This window comes from Triturus cristatus, chromosome 4_2, assembly GCF_964204655.1.
Source record: "Triturus cristatus chromosome 4_2, aTriCri1.1, whole genome shotgun sequence".
Taxonomy (NCBI): Eukaryota; Metazoa; Chordata; class Amphibia; order Caudata; family Salamandridae; genus Triturus; species Triturus cristatus.
The window spans coordinates 83,047,604-83,064,505 of NC_140586.1; the positions used below are offsets into that span (position 1 = coordinate 83,047,604).

Here is a 16,902-nt window from a genome sequence, read left to right on the forward strand (position 1 = left end):
TTGCAGTGAGATGCCTCTGTCTACTTTTGAAAGGTTGTCTCGGCCTTCTAGCCCAAAGGGCTGTTCAACTCTTGGTTGCCTACAAGAAAAAAAAGCTACAAGGCCAGAACCTAACTTGTATTTTGCGTTTCAGAAGTCTGACAGTTGGCACTGAGACATATAATCAGGGCCACTGGAATTAAGCTTTTTTTTGTAGCTTCAGCGCTTTCTGCATAATCATTGAATTTTAACAGCTAATGCATCACCGGGGGCACACTGAAGATTTCACCAGAAGAGGAAATGTGTTTCTAGCTCAAACGCACCTAACATGTAACCCTGAGCAGTAACCGATCCTTTGCAAAATTAACCGGTCATCTTTCTGATTCTGGTTGCTGTAGGTGTTAAAATGGTACTAATGTGGTGCAGCTTTGCCCAGGCACTTGTAATTGTTGTTGGAAGGTCAAAATACAGAAATAAGACTGCTACAGATTTTGTTGCATTATGCCTCATAACGTGCCTTTCCTATCTGCATAATTTTGTGAGTCCTGTCACACAATTTGTTCAGCCACTGGTGCATAGTTCCAGTGGCCTTGCATTTAATACCATCTGCCAATGCTGGCTTTTCAGCCAACACCATGTTGGCATGGCAGAGCCCATAGTTTTGCTATGAATTGTGCCATTTTTGGTTCAAAACCACAGCATCCAAGGTGCTATGGGCTAAATAGCAGAATCAGATTGAGATGTTATGTATCACATTAAGCTATGCATCTGCTATGTTTTACATTTTTAAAAAGTCATCTACTTGGTTTTATAAAAAACTGCTTGTTTCACACACCAAGCCAAAAGTAATTTTTGCTCACATATGTTGTAAAGGTTCCTCTTCCATTCAACTCAAGCACCAACGCAAACATTGGCATTGTGAATCTTTTGACATTGTGTGTAGTGGTAAGTTTACTAATGAGCTTAACATCACAACAAAGGAACAACATGGGCAGCAGCATCTCAACCCACCCCAACACACAGCATAAGTAAAAGACAGGACGCAGAAGCAGGAGGAACATCGCAAAGTTTCGCTCAAAAATACAGAACAGGTACAATACTAGTAGCTAACACACTAAAGAGGGAGCGAGAGGCATTAAAGGACTGTTGCGCACTCTCCTTGAGCAGTTCTAAACGTACAAGAAGTATAACACTCCTGGAAGAAACACCAAACCTTGTATTGAATTACCGTACATTCATGTACTCACCTTCACATAGCATGACGAAGCTTCGCCTACCTAGCGTGGTATGCTTTGTCAATACGCTCCACATCTGGCACTGGGAAGCACCCATGCGGGCTGCTTATTCACTGGGTGTACACTTTCCCAGTGATAGGTTCCCTAGTTGGAGTGAGTTTACGTCCTGCAACATTTCCCTCCATGTTTATATTCTCCATTTGTTAAACTCAAAAAAGTTTCACAGTTGTGTGTTGTTGAGCTAAAACAAAAAGTCTTGCTGACTCCCTACTACAAGATTCAAAACAGAAGGGTCAAGCAACAGGAAGTACTTCTCTTTTTCACCATAATGTTTTGATGCTGAAATATTGAGCCTACAAGTCAGGCGCCTTCCTCTTGACTGCAGGCCTTGGCATCTCTCATCAAATGTTATGAAACAGTCCCTGATTGGTTATGTTATGCAAGTGCATTCAATATATTCTTTGTTTTTTTCATAAGATGGGTCAGCAGCAGTGGAAACACCCCTTCTCATTTTCACTGGAAAATATTGAGCAGAAAAAAGTGTAAGCTTATATCCATTAGAGGGCATGTATAGATAGAGAAACAGCAACACACGCTTTCCCCATCACATACACTTACAAATCAGGCATTGCAAGCTTTGCTTTCTCACAGGCCAGGTACAGAAGTGCAGCAGTAAAGCAAGCTTCCCCTTGAGCGAGGCAGTCTCGTACTAACTCTCAGCACATAGAGAACATGCTCAGTTAAGGCATTTGAGTGTCATGCAGGTTACAGACAGAATCTCTGGGGCAGATGTTTAACTCAGTGAGAGAAATGTATAGGTGGATGAGTTAGTGAATATGCGAGTTCTGACACAATCCTGACTTACGTGATATTTTACGTCAGCATCATTAAAGTCCTGGCACTTAGAGACCTGCTGTCATTGCTGCATCTCCTGGGGTCATATCCTGCGAACCTGCTGCTGTCCCTTCCTTTAGATCCAACAGCAGTTTGACTTTCACATGCACATTTGTCAAAGGTTGGAGGGGTTACTAAACCACTAAAGAGACCTTCCCTACGCATTGTGTGAGAGGGAATGAAGGGATCTACATGTGCCCATTATGACCAGCCAAAATAAAGAAAAATGCAAAAAAGTCTCCCTGATGTTCTACTGTCCCCATCACCATTGCTCCTTCTGTCTCTTTATTCACCCTTTCTCTATTAGACATACCTTTCTCTCCTCTTATCCAGGCTGTACCTCTATTCTGTCCTTTCCTGCCATTTCCGTCTTACTCATTCGCTCTCTCTCCGTCTCTCTTTTATGCACATTTTTGGCTCACATTTCTGTCTTTTCTCAATTTCTTCTCATTTTCTCTTGTTTCACCTTAATTTGTATTCTCAGCCTTTTCTCTTACACTCAGCACCGTCGCGCTCTTCATTCACGCTTTTCATTCGCACCTGCCCCTCTCATGCCTATGGATCCACTTAGTATTCTCTTCCTCCCAAATTCCGCCAGCTCTCGTGTCTCACCCTGCCTCTTTTCTCACAGCTACTCTCTTTCACTTTTTTTTATCCTTCATCCCCTTCTTTTCCTTAAATGCATGAGCCTGACACGTTCTCTTTTTAACACTACATCTCCATGTTTTCGTCTCACATACTGTCCTCTTTCACACGCCAATTTCTGTCCATCCTCTGATACCCTGCTCAATATCCTTCTCATTTCCTTCAAGCTCACCACACACACACACACACACTCTCTCTCTCGCTGTCTCTTTCTCTCTCTCTCTCTCTCCCTCTCGCTCTCTCTCTCGCTCCCTCTCTCTCTACCTCTCTCTCTCTCTCTCTCTCCCTCTTCCTCTCCCTCTCTCTCTCTCCCCCCCTCTTCTTTATCTGTCTCTCCCCCCTCTCCCTCCTGTTCTGGCTGCCATCTCACTATTGTATCGTACGCACTCTTTCTCACATCATCTTTCACATAGCTTCTACTTTTACTTTCTCCTCACACCCTTCTGTAAATGGCCCTCTTTTCTGCCTCACGCACTCCTCCGGACATCCCATTTTCACTCATAGGCACTCACAGCCTCAGCTCGCAATGAGATGCTCGTCTCTTAGACAAATGCACACATTCAATTCCTTTTTAGGTCTCGCCTACGCAGCGCGCATGTGCTGCATAGGAGGGGACCTCTCGAAATCGATTCGCTTGTTTGCCAAAAAACGTGCCCGCTTTGCATTGCATACAGTGGCAATGCATGCACGTTTGGCGATTCCCTTGCGGGAGCAAGCGGCGCCATCTGTTAGCAATTATCGCGCTCGGTCCCGCAAGGTAAACGCTACGCGTCCCTGCTCTCGGCCGCACTCCCCCCACCCCTCCCACTTGTTTTCATTGCTGCTTGTTTTAATCTGTCTCTTTGTTACCATTTGTCACTGATGTCGCTCCTTGCTATCCATTCTGTTGTGTTTTCTTACATGGTTCATTTGTCAGACAAGCAAAGGCACTTACTTCTGCCAGAAGTCAGTGGACTCGACGTCACCTTCAGCTAACCGTATTGTCAATTGAATTCCTTTCAAGCCTGGAGGCAAAAATATGTGTAAGTTTCAGGGCCAACCAATATTTACACACCAGCTGCAGGCTCACAGTGATGTCGTTTTAGGCTTCAGATCTTACCTTTGTTTAGGGACCCATTCTGCATTCGTTCAGATTTTTGAAGACTGTAGCGGCGGATCTATCGCATTCCGATGCCGCCAGTTTAAATACGCTAAGTGATACAAAACATAATCAGGAATTTTTTACAATAGCGTATTTCCATGTACACCCTGTGTGACCTCTTTTGCAGTTATTTATGCTCATTACTCACTCGCATTAGGGGCTCTAACTTCATTCCGGGTTGTTTGGACTGAAGAGCTCGTCAGCACTTCTTCTGTTTTAAGTAAACTTCCGGACCTGTTCATGCTCCATTCGTGGTGCGGTACTGAATGGAGCCTGCCGGTACTTGTAGTTGTTCTTACTTTTCCCAGCATTTCTCTGTTTTGTTGAAGTCATTGGGTACGTGTGGTATAAATGTCCTGTACAGTTTACGGCCACAAAATGGTAATTCCACGCAAATTTGGAACTACCTTTGCTTCTTGGTTTCCAAGTCTTCTTATTCAGTGCTGACATATTACGGTGTCCAAAAATGAAACTCGTAAGGTTCCAGACATTTCATTCAATCCCGATAGTTTTCTGTTAAACCTTAGTATGAGATAGGCCTCTTTTTGTGGCAACCTCGGGTCGATATCCCCACCTCTTGGCAATGATTTTGCGACCCAGAGGACTGTCTATTTTATGTCCAATACATTATGGTTGGCTTGAATGAAATGGCTAACCATCGGTGCATTTGTGACCTTTGTGCGGATTCTAGAACGATGTTGCACTATTTGTGTTCGAATCTCTTGGTTTGTTTCACCGATGTACAGTTTACCGCAAGGGCATATAATCCCCTAAACAACATTTTTTGTTTTAGTTTGAAAACAGTTTATGTGTCCATTGGATGTTGTTGTGTTCAAATACCAATACCGTACCTGGTGCCAGGCTGGAACTTGGGGACTGTTTCACAGTTGGGACCAGCAAGAAACCCACAGAGGGCTATCCACTTAAGAGCGCAGGTGTGTTCCAGAAAGATCCCTCCCGTAGTGAACATAATGGAGTGCAGGATTTTGCACAACTAATCTCATGTTTGGGAGTACTCCACTGCTTCCTTCCTTGACGTACCAAAAGTCTGCCATAGCCACACTAGGTGCCCTATAAGACGTCCGGATAGAGTGGACGGTCAACCTTCCTTCACCCATATTCTCTGCTGGCTTCTAATAGGATGTGGTGCCTTGGCGGATAGGGTCTCTCGAAAATGGTCGGGCTGACACATTAAATGCTTATTGTTTTTTCCTTGAATTTATATAGCACGAACTTGATCCGTTACATTGAGAGTCCAACTTTTCATCATTGAGCGAGTAACCTGCATCCTCCTTAGTGGGGAGCACCAGCCCCCCTCCCACTTTGAAAGGGTCACGGGTCGGAGGAAACCCCTATTTTATGCAAAGTTTTTTTATTTGCCAACCATTGTCCACTTACAGAAATCAGTGCCGAGTATGCATGCTTGTCTAGGTGGACACATTTTTATCTTTTCAAACTTAACCCTTCAATGTGGGGAAATATATCTTCCTGAATATCCCACAGCCCCTCTTACGTGGTGTTGAAGGGGTTGATTCACTGACCCCTCGCTTCTTGGTGTGAACTTAGGCAAGCTACATTTCCTTCAAACCTGAATGTAAGGGGCTACCACTAAAGGCAGCCTGTTGTTTACATACTCTATAATTCCCGGTCTGGAGGAACTGGACCTGGTTTTACCGCGTGTGGTTCCGCACATAGTTAAACTGCTGCAGGGGCAGAGCCTCGGACAGGAACACAGCCCGGCCCCAGATGGCTTCGGTGACGCCACACAGGGGACCAGACAATGGATCGCCCACCAGAACCCTGCTAGGACTTACCCAGGATTCAGAGTAAAAAGAGGGAAATGGACCAGAGAGAACAAAACTCCTTATTGTCATATTTTGGTGAATGGAAACCAGTTGAAATCAAAGATGTGAGTCCCCTAATATCATCACTCCAGTATTCAGCAAACTCATAGTAAATGTCAAAGTGATGGGTAAACAGAGCTCAAATACTAAAAACAAGCATTGGCATAGCCAATAGGTCTCGCTTTTGGGACCTTATAAGTATTTAGTTATGCAGCACAATATTCTTAGTGCAACAAATTCAACTGTTGCATTGCTAAGCACTTATAAGGTCCCAAAGGCGAGACCTATTGGCTATGCCAATGCTTGTTTCAAATCCTCCTTTCCATCGCAAATCCCATTTTCTTGCCCATCTCGCACGCTTAACCTCTCTTACCCTGAGGCTTCTCTTGCTCATATTCTCTCTGCAAGCTCGTGTTTCTCACAAACGCTTTCCCTTTTGATTCTCTGTCTTTTACAGAGGCATACACTCAAGGATGGCTTTTTTTTTTTATTACGTTGATGAAAACAAAGCTTTGTCCCACAGTTTGGCAGCACTGACTCAGCGGCCCTCCTGATAAAGTCAGAAGAGAAAACCTACACAGGATTGTAGACTTAACGCAGGGATGACTTCAAGATAAATCATTGATATTTAGTTGGGAAACTGGAGTAGAGTGAAAGTTTGGGGACATTTACAAATTACTGGAGTTTGTGTTGACTCTTCGGTTTTCCACATATTGCGAAGTAGCCGCTACCTAGTTGGTCAATGTTATTTGGAATAGCACAGCAACAGCCTGAGTTACTATTGTATTGTAAATTGCATTTATATAGCGCTTACTACCCATGATGAGGCATCCAATCGCTTTTTCGGCGAGTAGCACGCTACTCCGGAAGCCATAAAGGATTAGTGGTGAATTGGTATAGTGAAGTATGAAAGTAATTTGAGTGGTGGATATGTTAGTCGGTTATTTGGATTGAGAAGGATAGAAAAGGTACATGGGAGGGAGGATCCAGTAAAGGGTAGGAGGAGCCAGTAAAGTGCTTACATAATGTATATTGAATTAGTAATCAACTGTTGTGCTCACTCTAAATCAGACAAACAGCCCACCATGTGGCAGACTGTCACAAGTGCCGGTGCTGCCACTTAAGTGCCGGTGCTGAGCACCGGAAACCACTGTCTCAAATTAAGCACTGTGGTTGAGCCACTCGAGGCTTGAGCAAGGCTCAGACCAGAGACCAGGCTCTGCCTCATGTCTAGGTCCACTATGTTCCAGACAGGAACACAGGCGGCACATGCTGGCACATTTGTGCCTGTCTAGAGCCTGGTGCACCAGGCACTAGGCTGTGAGCAGGATGCTTGATGCATAGTGCACGGGGTGCTTTGCAATCCTAGTGCGCTGGGCAATCCCAGCCTCGGTGCTGCATCTGTTCAAAATATTGAGTGGAGCCAGGGACGTAACATGACTTTAAATGTTGGTTTTCATAGGGCTTTCAAAGGTTCCTGTGCTGAGAAATCAACGGCTGATAGCTTCCAACTCAACCTTAACTCTTCTTTAGCTAAGTTTTTAAGTGAATAGTCATGAATTATAGTATTTTAATTAAGTAAAATACCTTATGGGAAAGAGTATTAAGGGAATTAGAAAGTTCTATTCCCTCCTCGTGTTCCCATTTCTTTGAGATAACTGAGCTGATCACGTCACTCAGTATGTAATTATGGACTCGTGGGCATCTGTTAATAACCGCCAAGGTAACATTTTGGGGCACAATGTTCACGGTTCTTGTCATTTCTGAGCTTAATGTTCTTTTCACAAAGTGTGGTGTTCTAGGTTTGGAATAAATAAAATGCACCTTTAACACAGAGATACTAACGGAAGAATGCCCAGTGCAAGTGGCAAAATGTGTCCACTGGCATGTGCTATGTATTGTATTGTAACTACATTTATACAGCGCTTACTACCCCTGATGAGGCGTTGAAGTGCTTTTTTGGCGAGTAGCACGCTACTCCGAAACCCAAAATGGATTAGTGGTGAATTAGTATAGTGAAAATATGAAAGTAATTTGAGTGGTGGATATGTTAGTCAGTTATTTGGATTGAGAAGGATAGAGGAGGGATAGAAGAGGGAAAAAGGTTTGCATTTATATAGCGCGTGCTACCCCTGATGGGGTGTTGAAGTGCTTTTTTGGCGAGTAGCACGCTACTCTGGAACCCATACAGTATTAGTGGTGAATTAGTATAGTGAAATATGAAAGTAATTTGAGTGGTGGATATATGTTAAAAGGACCCTCCCCTACCCCCATGCGATGTGATGGCATGGGGATGTGTGGGGTAGTTATATGCCAAAGCAGGCAGTACGTTTAATTTAGAAGTCCTGAGGGGTGGTGTGTCAAAGTAGGAAGCTCTGGGCATGAGTAGTGTTCATGCGGGCAATGCAGTATCTTCCAAGTCTTGGACTGTGTGCATTTCTGTGAGTTGTGTTGGGGTTGGGTAGGGGGCAGAGGGCCCCATATTAGTTGCATGTGCAGGGTGATGACATGGGCCGTTGCAGGTGGCTCTCTGCTGTGGGGTGTGGCTGTGTGCCAAGCCATGGAGCTGGCTGCCAAGCTGGGGAGCTTGCACACTGCAAGGAGTTGTGTGCCAGGTTGGAGGACTGTGTGCCAGTACAAAGGCTAAGTGTCAGGGCAATTGTGTGAATAACTCGAGGTCATGGGTTGTGCTTCTGTGCAAAGGGTTGCAGTGACGTAGTAGGGGAGCTAAGAGCTTTAGTACAGGCAAGGAAGAGCCCCTACCAGGGCTGCAGGCTGGAGAGCAACACACTAAAAAATCTTACATTCACTGGCCTACACCAACCACTGTGCCCGGGTGCCACTGCACCTGCTTGACCTTTGATAGCTATGCTCCTGTGGAGTTTTACATTCAGGACAGATGCCTACCTTCATCAGTCTTCAGAGCCACATTGCTTCATAGCTCTGCCGCATATTTTGACGGTTATTCATCAAAGTCGTTTTCACAGGTGGCAAACTGCTTTCAGTTTGTTTTTGTCATACGAGGGTTCGGTGCATGGAAAACTATTTTTCAGCATAAAAAATGTGTGTCTCCTTGAGCGTGAAAGCTGGTCTTACTTTTAACAGATGGTGTTTTCATGAAAAACAAATGTTTCTTTTATATGGCCGCGCTGCGGCACTCTACAGCCCTGCCCCCTAAAGGCGAGTCACTGTACAGCACCCGCGCACACCCACCTAAGGCAGACAGAGGAGAAAGGTTGTAGAACACAGTGGCCTGTCAGCGTGTGGTTGAGGTTTTGGGAAGTGCAGAGTGCTTGCTATGGTTGTGTGCAAGTGTTGTTGGGTGAGGGGACAGCTGGGAGGACATGGGGTTCTGCGCCTGCTGAATGGCTGAAGTGCCATGGCAGCTGCGTGCAGATCTGTATTCATGGGATTGGGGCATGGGTCGTATATGTGGGAGGGGAGGGGGGGAGGTGGGTAGAATGGCATGGTAGTTGTGTGCAGGGGTCTAGGACTTGAGGTGTGCGTTAGGTTGTACGCGGGAAACACTGCTCTGGCTCCTAGGCAGTGTGCCAGGGCAAGCGGCTGTGTGCAGGGACACGGGCCGTGTCGCCAGAGTGACAGTGTGCCATGGCAGCAGCTGCGTGCCAGTGCATGGGCTGTGCACCGCAGCACAGGTGTGCTTCACATAGGGTGTGCTTAGCCACACTGACAGGCAGGCGCTTCTGTGTAAGGACATGAGCGACCGCGTATAGGGGCAAGGGCGCGTGTGCAAGGACATGAGCTGGGTGCCAAAGGCAGGGCTGGTGCGGGGCTGAGTGCCATGGCACGGGGTTCTGGTCAGGGACTGTGTACTTGGGCTGAGCGCCAGACGGGGCCGGCGCATACCTCAGATATTCTTAAGAGCCGCATTCCTGCTGCGTCTCTAGTTCACTGGAATTCATTGAAGTGTATCCTACAGGTGAAACCTGCTTTATATCAGTTCATGAACTGGAAGGATTCAGCGCCTGGAAAGCTGAGTTACAATGTAACTTTTAAAAACGTTTGACCAGTGGATAGTTCAAGAAAAATCATAGTCTCTGACTCCTGTTTGAACATTCACACACCCGTCTCCAGTGTTCCAGCAGAAACATTGAAGTGACTGGTCGTTGCAAGGCAGTTGCTGGGGTTCTGGCGCCAGCATACTGTCTGAGGTGCAACGGGGACACTCAATGCCCAGCCACAGCTTGGCAACCCCTGAGGTCCGGAGGAAGTAGACAGCTCGGTAGTAGTGTCACCCAGTGGACAGTCACAGTGTGGAAGTGGCCGAGATTTTGGGGGCAGCACAGACACTAGTGCCACAGTGACATCTAGTGGCGAGTCTTAGATTGTCACTCCCTGAGTTTTTGAGGACGTAGAATCACTTCAGTTGCGAAACCCACCGGCCAGTAGCTGCTGCATGGCGCTGGGTGAGGTCCTGGGTGTAGCATACAGACACTGTTGCAACAGTGACTCTCTGGGGCAGTTTGGCACCATCTGCGGACTGGCATCAGTGACACAGTGGTCAGGCATAGAATCAAGTAGCATTTGTTGTGGCACCGAGTGGTTGGCCATGGTATTGCAGTGACTGACTCCTTAAGAAAGTACTCATTTGTGCAACTGTGGCACCTACTGACTACTCACAGCATGCTATTGGTTAAGGGTCCTGGAGAAGCTGGGAATCCTAGTTGTCAGCTATGTTATGAAGGGAACAGTCATTGGTGCAGCAGTGACACCCATTGGCTGGAGAAGTGGCCTCCAACGACTAGCTCACGAGTTACTGGTAGCTCGCCAGTACCTTCAAAGTAGCTCTCTGAGCTCAAATTCAGAGAGTAGGTGCCTATGAAAGTAGGCATCACTGCTCATCTCAAGACCCTTAGAATGACCAGCCAAACTTATTGCAGTAAGTCATACTAACACTAAAACACACGCTGTGTCTGCCTAAAGGGCCTGCTACATGACTGCCTGTATCCAATCTCAATATAATTAAGCCACAAGGAGATTGGCCATGTTGTAGTCCCTCCTTTATCAGTCACAACATGTGTGTGAACAGTGCACCATCAAAGAAATATGGCAGCAGCAGCCTGAGCAGTAATCAGTGCTGAACCATCAAAGTGTCAGCGTGAAATCGTGTCAGTTGGATGCCTGATCAGCCCAAGACCTGAGGAGATCTAGGTATGATCCAGACCAGGGAAAATTAAGAGATTCATCAACATTTATGTGTGTGTCCATAATAAACACTATTGCTTCCTGAAACTATGCCTGGTGCCAAGAACTGCCAAATGTATATGCTAGCCCCCATCATAAGAGTGTCATCTCTGGCATAATTGTGTCCATTCCTGGCATAACAATGCCAATGGCATAATAATGGTCATCCTTGACTATTTTTGGTCCAGTTGTGGTATACGGGCAGCTATCATTGACATACTACATCCATGAATGGCCTATATGTACCTATTCCTGGCATATAAATGGTCATGACTGATATATGGTCTCATCCCTCATCCTTAGGGTTTCCAGACTTGGCACAACTATGGCCCTAAATAATGGTGGGCTTTAGTGGCATAATACCGGCATCCGTGGTGCTATGGTTAGCATCTATGGAATATGACTGTAATACAAGCAGTCTATCCATCTGAGGCATTTGTACATGGGAGTACATGATAAAAATGACAAGCTGATGTTTTGGGACTGCATTTCCTAAAAACTGATAATTGATGTTTTAAAGGCAGTTTTAGTATTCAAAAATAGGGTTTCTTCTGGAAAATTGAGTTTGTTTGTCCAGAGTGAAAAGTGGTATTAGATAGAAAAATGTGCATTTTCAGAAACTGGTGAATGATAATTCAAGCTGAGCTGGGAGCCGTACTGCTGTGCTTATGTCATTTGTGCCACAGGACATGTCAAGATGTTAATGTTACTTCATAAGTCAAGGGGAGGCATTTAGTATTTACTAACTTTTTCCCAGCGTTTCTGCTGGTAACCGCACTTGGTATACTTGGGTGGTAACTACTGAAAATCCTGCTTTGGGTGGTCATAGTGTAGTCAATATTTTACAGTTATAGCATTTGCTAGTAGCTCAGGAAGACTTTTCTTGAGCAGGAGTAGCTCTCACTACAGAAAAGGTTGAAGACCCGGCTGTGTTGTCACAGCTTGTTTTGGGGAATGTTGGAGGCTGAGTTTGGTGTCTTCTGTGTTCTTATCCTGAGGGTTGGCATAAAGTCCTCACAGGACTGGCATGATAGAACTAAAATAACTGCAAATGGGTAAGATGGATAAGACTGGTCTGGAACTGAAGTCACAAACTGAAAGCGTTCCCAGCTGGCTGTAAGAAACTCCCCTGGGTACCGAAAGCCTGGGAAATGGAAGCTAGGATGGCCCACAACTGTATAACAATTCCAAGAAGAAATGTAACTTAAGTTCAGTTAAGCAGGTCCATATATCACTCCATAGGCCTGCAGGTCCAGCTATCACTCCATAGGCCTGCAGGTCCAGCTATCACTCCATAGGCCTGAAGGTCCCGCTATCACTCCATAGGCCTGCAGGTCCAGCTATCACTCCATAGGCCTGCAGGTCCCGCTATCATTCCATAGTTCTGAGGGTCCAGCTGCACGCTTTACTGATATTTTCGCCCAGATTTAGTAAGAGTTCATACAACGCTGGGCAGCAAGCAAAGTTGCTGTGTTGCGTGAACTGGAGTGGGAGGAACTGTGTCAAATCTAGAAACAAATTGTAATAGGATTTATATGGCACTTACTACCACTGACAAGGCGTCAAAGCACTTATTAGGCGAGTAGCACTCTACTCCTGAACCCAAAAAGGATTAGTGGTAAATTACATAGTGGTAAATTACTATAGTGAAAAATGGAATTCATTTGAGTGGTGGACATGGTAGTCTGTTATTTGGATTGAAGAGGATAGTGGAGGGATAGAAGAAGGAAGGGTTTGCATTTATATAGTCCTTGCTACCCTGATGAGGTGTTAAATCGCTTTTCGGCGAGTAGTATGCTATTCCAGAACCCAAATGATGCAGCGCTTGTTTCTCCATGTGCTGGCGCACTTTTTGCAGCCGTGTGCCAATGCAGGAACCCTTGTGCCGTAATGCAAAAGTGTCTGCATTGTGATCTACATAGCTTTTGTGCAGGAAGGGGTCACTTCCTGCACAAAAAACATGTTTTATAACTATTTATTGTATGAATGTGTGCTGGAGAATGCAGCACATATGCAAAGAGGTGAAAACTAGGAAAAATAGGCTATCGCTGCCATCTTCTCACATTAGTTACATTTCATTTATTTATTTGCTTACTGATCCATTTTGGATTGGTAAATAAGAAAATGGTTCCCAATCCATTTGGTATGTGCACATCCGTGATGACGCAAGACTGTGCATACATCCTTATGCATGCGCACAACAATTAAATGACAGCAGGCACTTCATGTTGCTCTTAAAAAAAATTGTCCGAGGCTATGCAGCATTGGCAAAAAAATGCTTTTTCCTAATGCTGCACAGCTTTGGCAAACCACATTGGCAAATCCAAAAGACAAGAGCTATTGATTTTGCCAGTACTTGTTCTTTTAAGGTGTGTTCTTTATATATTATATACTGTTGCCAGTAAGTAAGAGTTTTTTCTTTTTAATAACCAGATTTTAATATTTTGCTATAACAAATGTTCAAACAAGCATAACCCTTCCCAAGTCCCACACTAGGTCCTCAATTTGAATAAATCAGTAGAAATATTACCCCCTCACCCAGTAGAAGCAGCGTTGTTTATTCTGTAATAAATCCACCATCAGCCCCATATCTTGGCATGCTTTTGTGGGCAACCCCTTCTCCTAAATGTTCCAAGATTCCCAGCTGAGCCAGTTTAGGGTAGAGTTCCACTGGCCAGCACCTCCGTCAACACCTCACCAACGGCTGACCAGTACGGTGCAATAATGGGACACAACCACACTACATGGAAAAGGTTCATGTCCAGAGTAGCACATTGAATACACTGTTAGATAGGTCTTTTACTCACCTTCCAGAGACTCATCAGAGAGAGGTATGTAAATAATGGAGCTGGATGAGCTGCAGGTGGGAGGAGATGGCAATTACACGAGGGGCCATTTGCGCATCCCTCCGGCCTGCATCATAGGGAGCCTACCCAGACTTCCCATTTTTGTTTGAGAAGATCACATTTGTCAGGGAAATTAATGACCAATGATTTGTATAATTGTGAAATCCCTCCTTTGCTTAGGGGTCCCTGAAGTAATTTGGCCTAGAGCAGGTTATATCCGGGAAGATTAAGAATGCATGTCGCAGCTGTGTGTACTTGTGGAACTGAGTAGTGCAAAGTGAGTAGTGTGCACGCAATCTTGGAATGTTATAATGGGCGTTCCTCTCCACACATCGCCCAAGTAAGTGATACCAATTCTGTCCTATTTCTGAAAGACCTCAAGGATAGCCATATGGGCAAGTCGCTGCCCTTCGCAGTGGGGTCTGTTGTGTTACTTGCTTTTTCCCACCCCAGTCATTGCAATGCCCGTGTGCCATATGGGGAACACCACCCTGGTAGTCTCGGGGAAGAAACCGGGAATGGACACCCCCATAGAGCAAGTGATGGGCATTATCCAGACCCAGCCGGGAAAGCTCCAATTTATAGGCTGCCCCCCCCCCCCCCCCCCAAGCCTCCATTTATCCAGTCATTATTTCTTAACCCGACCTGCTTCACCCATATGGAAACCTGAGGGATGAAGAGGGGCAGAACGAGCAGTCAGCCTGTCAAACAAGAGCACCTGAGTTTTCCAAATTGGCTAAGACCCATCGACCAGGTATTCAGTCCTGTGTGGGTTGGTGAGCGTCTAAGCCCCAGGAGTCACCAGGCCTCCAATGGGGGCTCACCCCACGCACCACAGACAGGACACAGGGATCACACTTCTCTGGGCCCCTAGAAACCTTCCAGGTCTGTTCTGCCATACTACTCGGCCAGGCCAATGGCAGGTCTCCACGGGTAGAGATCGCCATAGCTCTGGGGCTCAGGATACACTGCCAGCCTCTCAGGGGTATTAGGTGGCTAGGGGGGGGGGGGGAGTGAAAGATAGCCGGCCCCAACCACTGTTCGTCCATTAGGTGTCCACAACGCCATCCACAATGGCTCTCACTTGGGAGAGGCTCTCCCTCCTTCCGGTGCCACGGACCCAGCCAGGCCACTCAAACTTGTCACCCCTCCCAGGACACACAGGGTGCGCCTTGCAAGCCCTCCAAAGCACCGTGTTGCCAATCCAGTAGCTGGGTTTGTGCCGGCCCATATGAGCGGCCCGGGTACCATTCCCCATTGCCTGCTGAGCTTGAGTGGAGATCATCGCTTTGAGCTTCAGGCAGCAGGTAGCAGGTATGGCGCCCAATCCACAGGTGCATTGCTGGATGCTGTAGAATTTAAGGAGGTAACAGGAGCTCCATTAGAAAGTGCCCGCAATCTTGGCCTTGCAAGCCACGCCCCCTAAGTAGGAGTTATTTTTAGCCATTTTCTAACCTCGCTCCGAAACTCACTTAGCCCACCTCCATGTGGATCACAGTTGCTTGCTTTTTTATGCACTTAGGGGCTCATTACATAATGGGCGGTCGGGCCGCCTCCTGCTATCACGTCGGTCAGGAGACCAACCGACAAGCAGGCGGCAGTCCAACGGCCCAATTAGAATGAGACCGCCGTGCTGGCAGTCAAAGTGCTATTTTACATTGCGGCTTGTGCTGCGGCGCAAGAAAAGCGCTGCAGCACCAGTGCTGTGTAAAAGAGCACTTTGTGTACATCCATGCACCGTGTGCTGGCACCATGTGGTGCCTGTCACACGATGCATGAATGTGCATGGGGACACTACATGTGTCCCAAGGGTCACCTTATAGAGGCCTACAGGGGACGGGGACCCTGTTTGGGGCCCTCAGAGTCAGTTTTTAACAGCATTTACATGGCGGTCGGACGGCCATGAAAAGGCTGTTGGAAAGGGACATCATAATCCCTACGGCAGTGTCTGCGCAGGCACCGCCTTCACGCTAAGGCTATGATTCTGACCCCCCTCCCCGACTGCCGCTATTCGACTGCCCACCAGGATCCTAGATCCTTTTGGAGGTGGCGGTCTCTCCCCCCGACTTCTGCCATCCGAGTGCCTGCATCCTAATGCTGTGTCCTGGGACTCTCTCTTCATTCCATTCTCACACTAGCTATGCTTTTTTACAAGCCCCTCTCCTTCTAGGCAGTATGTTTGGAAATTTTCGGCTTGAAAAGTGTGTGGTTTGGAGGCTGGACAGCTTTGCTGCTTTGCGACCCCTCCCTCCCTTTGGTTGGGCGGATATGATCGTCTTGGTAAAGGGAACATGAAGGAAAAAAGTAAGGAACAAACTTGGACTATCATCAACCAAGAGGGTGAAGAATGTGAACTGGGAGGGGCATCTCTGTTCTGGAGACACAGCGGCTCCTCCTGGACTGTGGGAAGGGGCTGTGCTTAGACCAGGGAGGGAAGGGGTATTTGTTCCCTCCTGGTATTGTCATCACACACCAGGGCAGGTGTAGCGCAGCGGTATGACTATGTGCTGAACCTCGCACAGACTCGCATATAAAGTGGAAGGACTCCAGCAATTTAAAAACCCCCACATTCCTTCCAAGAAATCATACCCAGTGGACTTGTTCTCTGCGCCCACTCCTTTCTTTGTGTGACTCTTCTCATCCTCGTATGTATGGGTCTTGCGTGCAGCAAACGTGTAGCGCTATTGCCCATCAGGGTTCCCATGGCAGCGAGTGGGTAGGTAAGTCATTTACTGCCACTTATTCTCACCATATGCACAACCTGAGCCTGCCAGCATTTTTTTCTGTTTGCTACTCCCACGTTCCTTCCGTCTTACCATGCCTTCACTCTCCCCAAATTAACGATATTCTCTTTTTATTCCTCAATCAGTGTGGTTAAGTCTTGAGATGGTTTGGATGTGTTTCCAGGTCACAACATTATTGAGGTGTAAAGAACCTTTGGGAAATGACATCGCAGTTCGATTGTTGTTAATGTCTACACGGAGGCCCTTTTCAATTTCAGAAGCACGGATCCATTCGCCATGTGTAGCTGCATTTGTCACATGGTTTGCAGCTGCCCAGCTTTAATAGCTGAACGTAAAAGCCTGCTAAAATCAGATTTCAATAAACATGCT

At 46.4% G+C, this 16,902-nt stretch overlaps 1 protein-coding gene across 3 annotated transcripts in view; it reads left to right on the top strand.

The window, feature by feature from the left end:
• Positions 1-16,902, top strand: part of KANK2 (KN motif and ankyrin repeat domains 2) — a 251,838-nt gene that overhangs the window by 17,505 nt on the left and 217,431 nt on the right. The window lies entirely within an intron of this gene.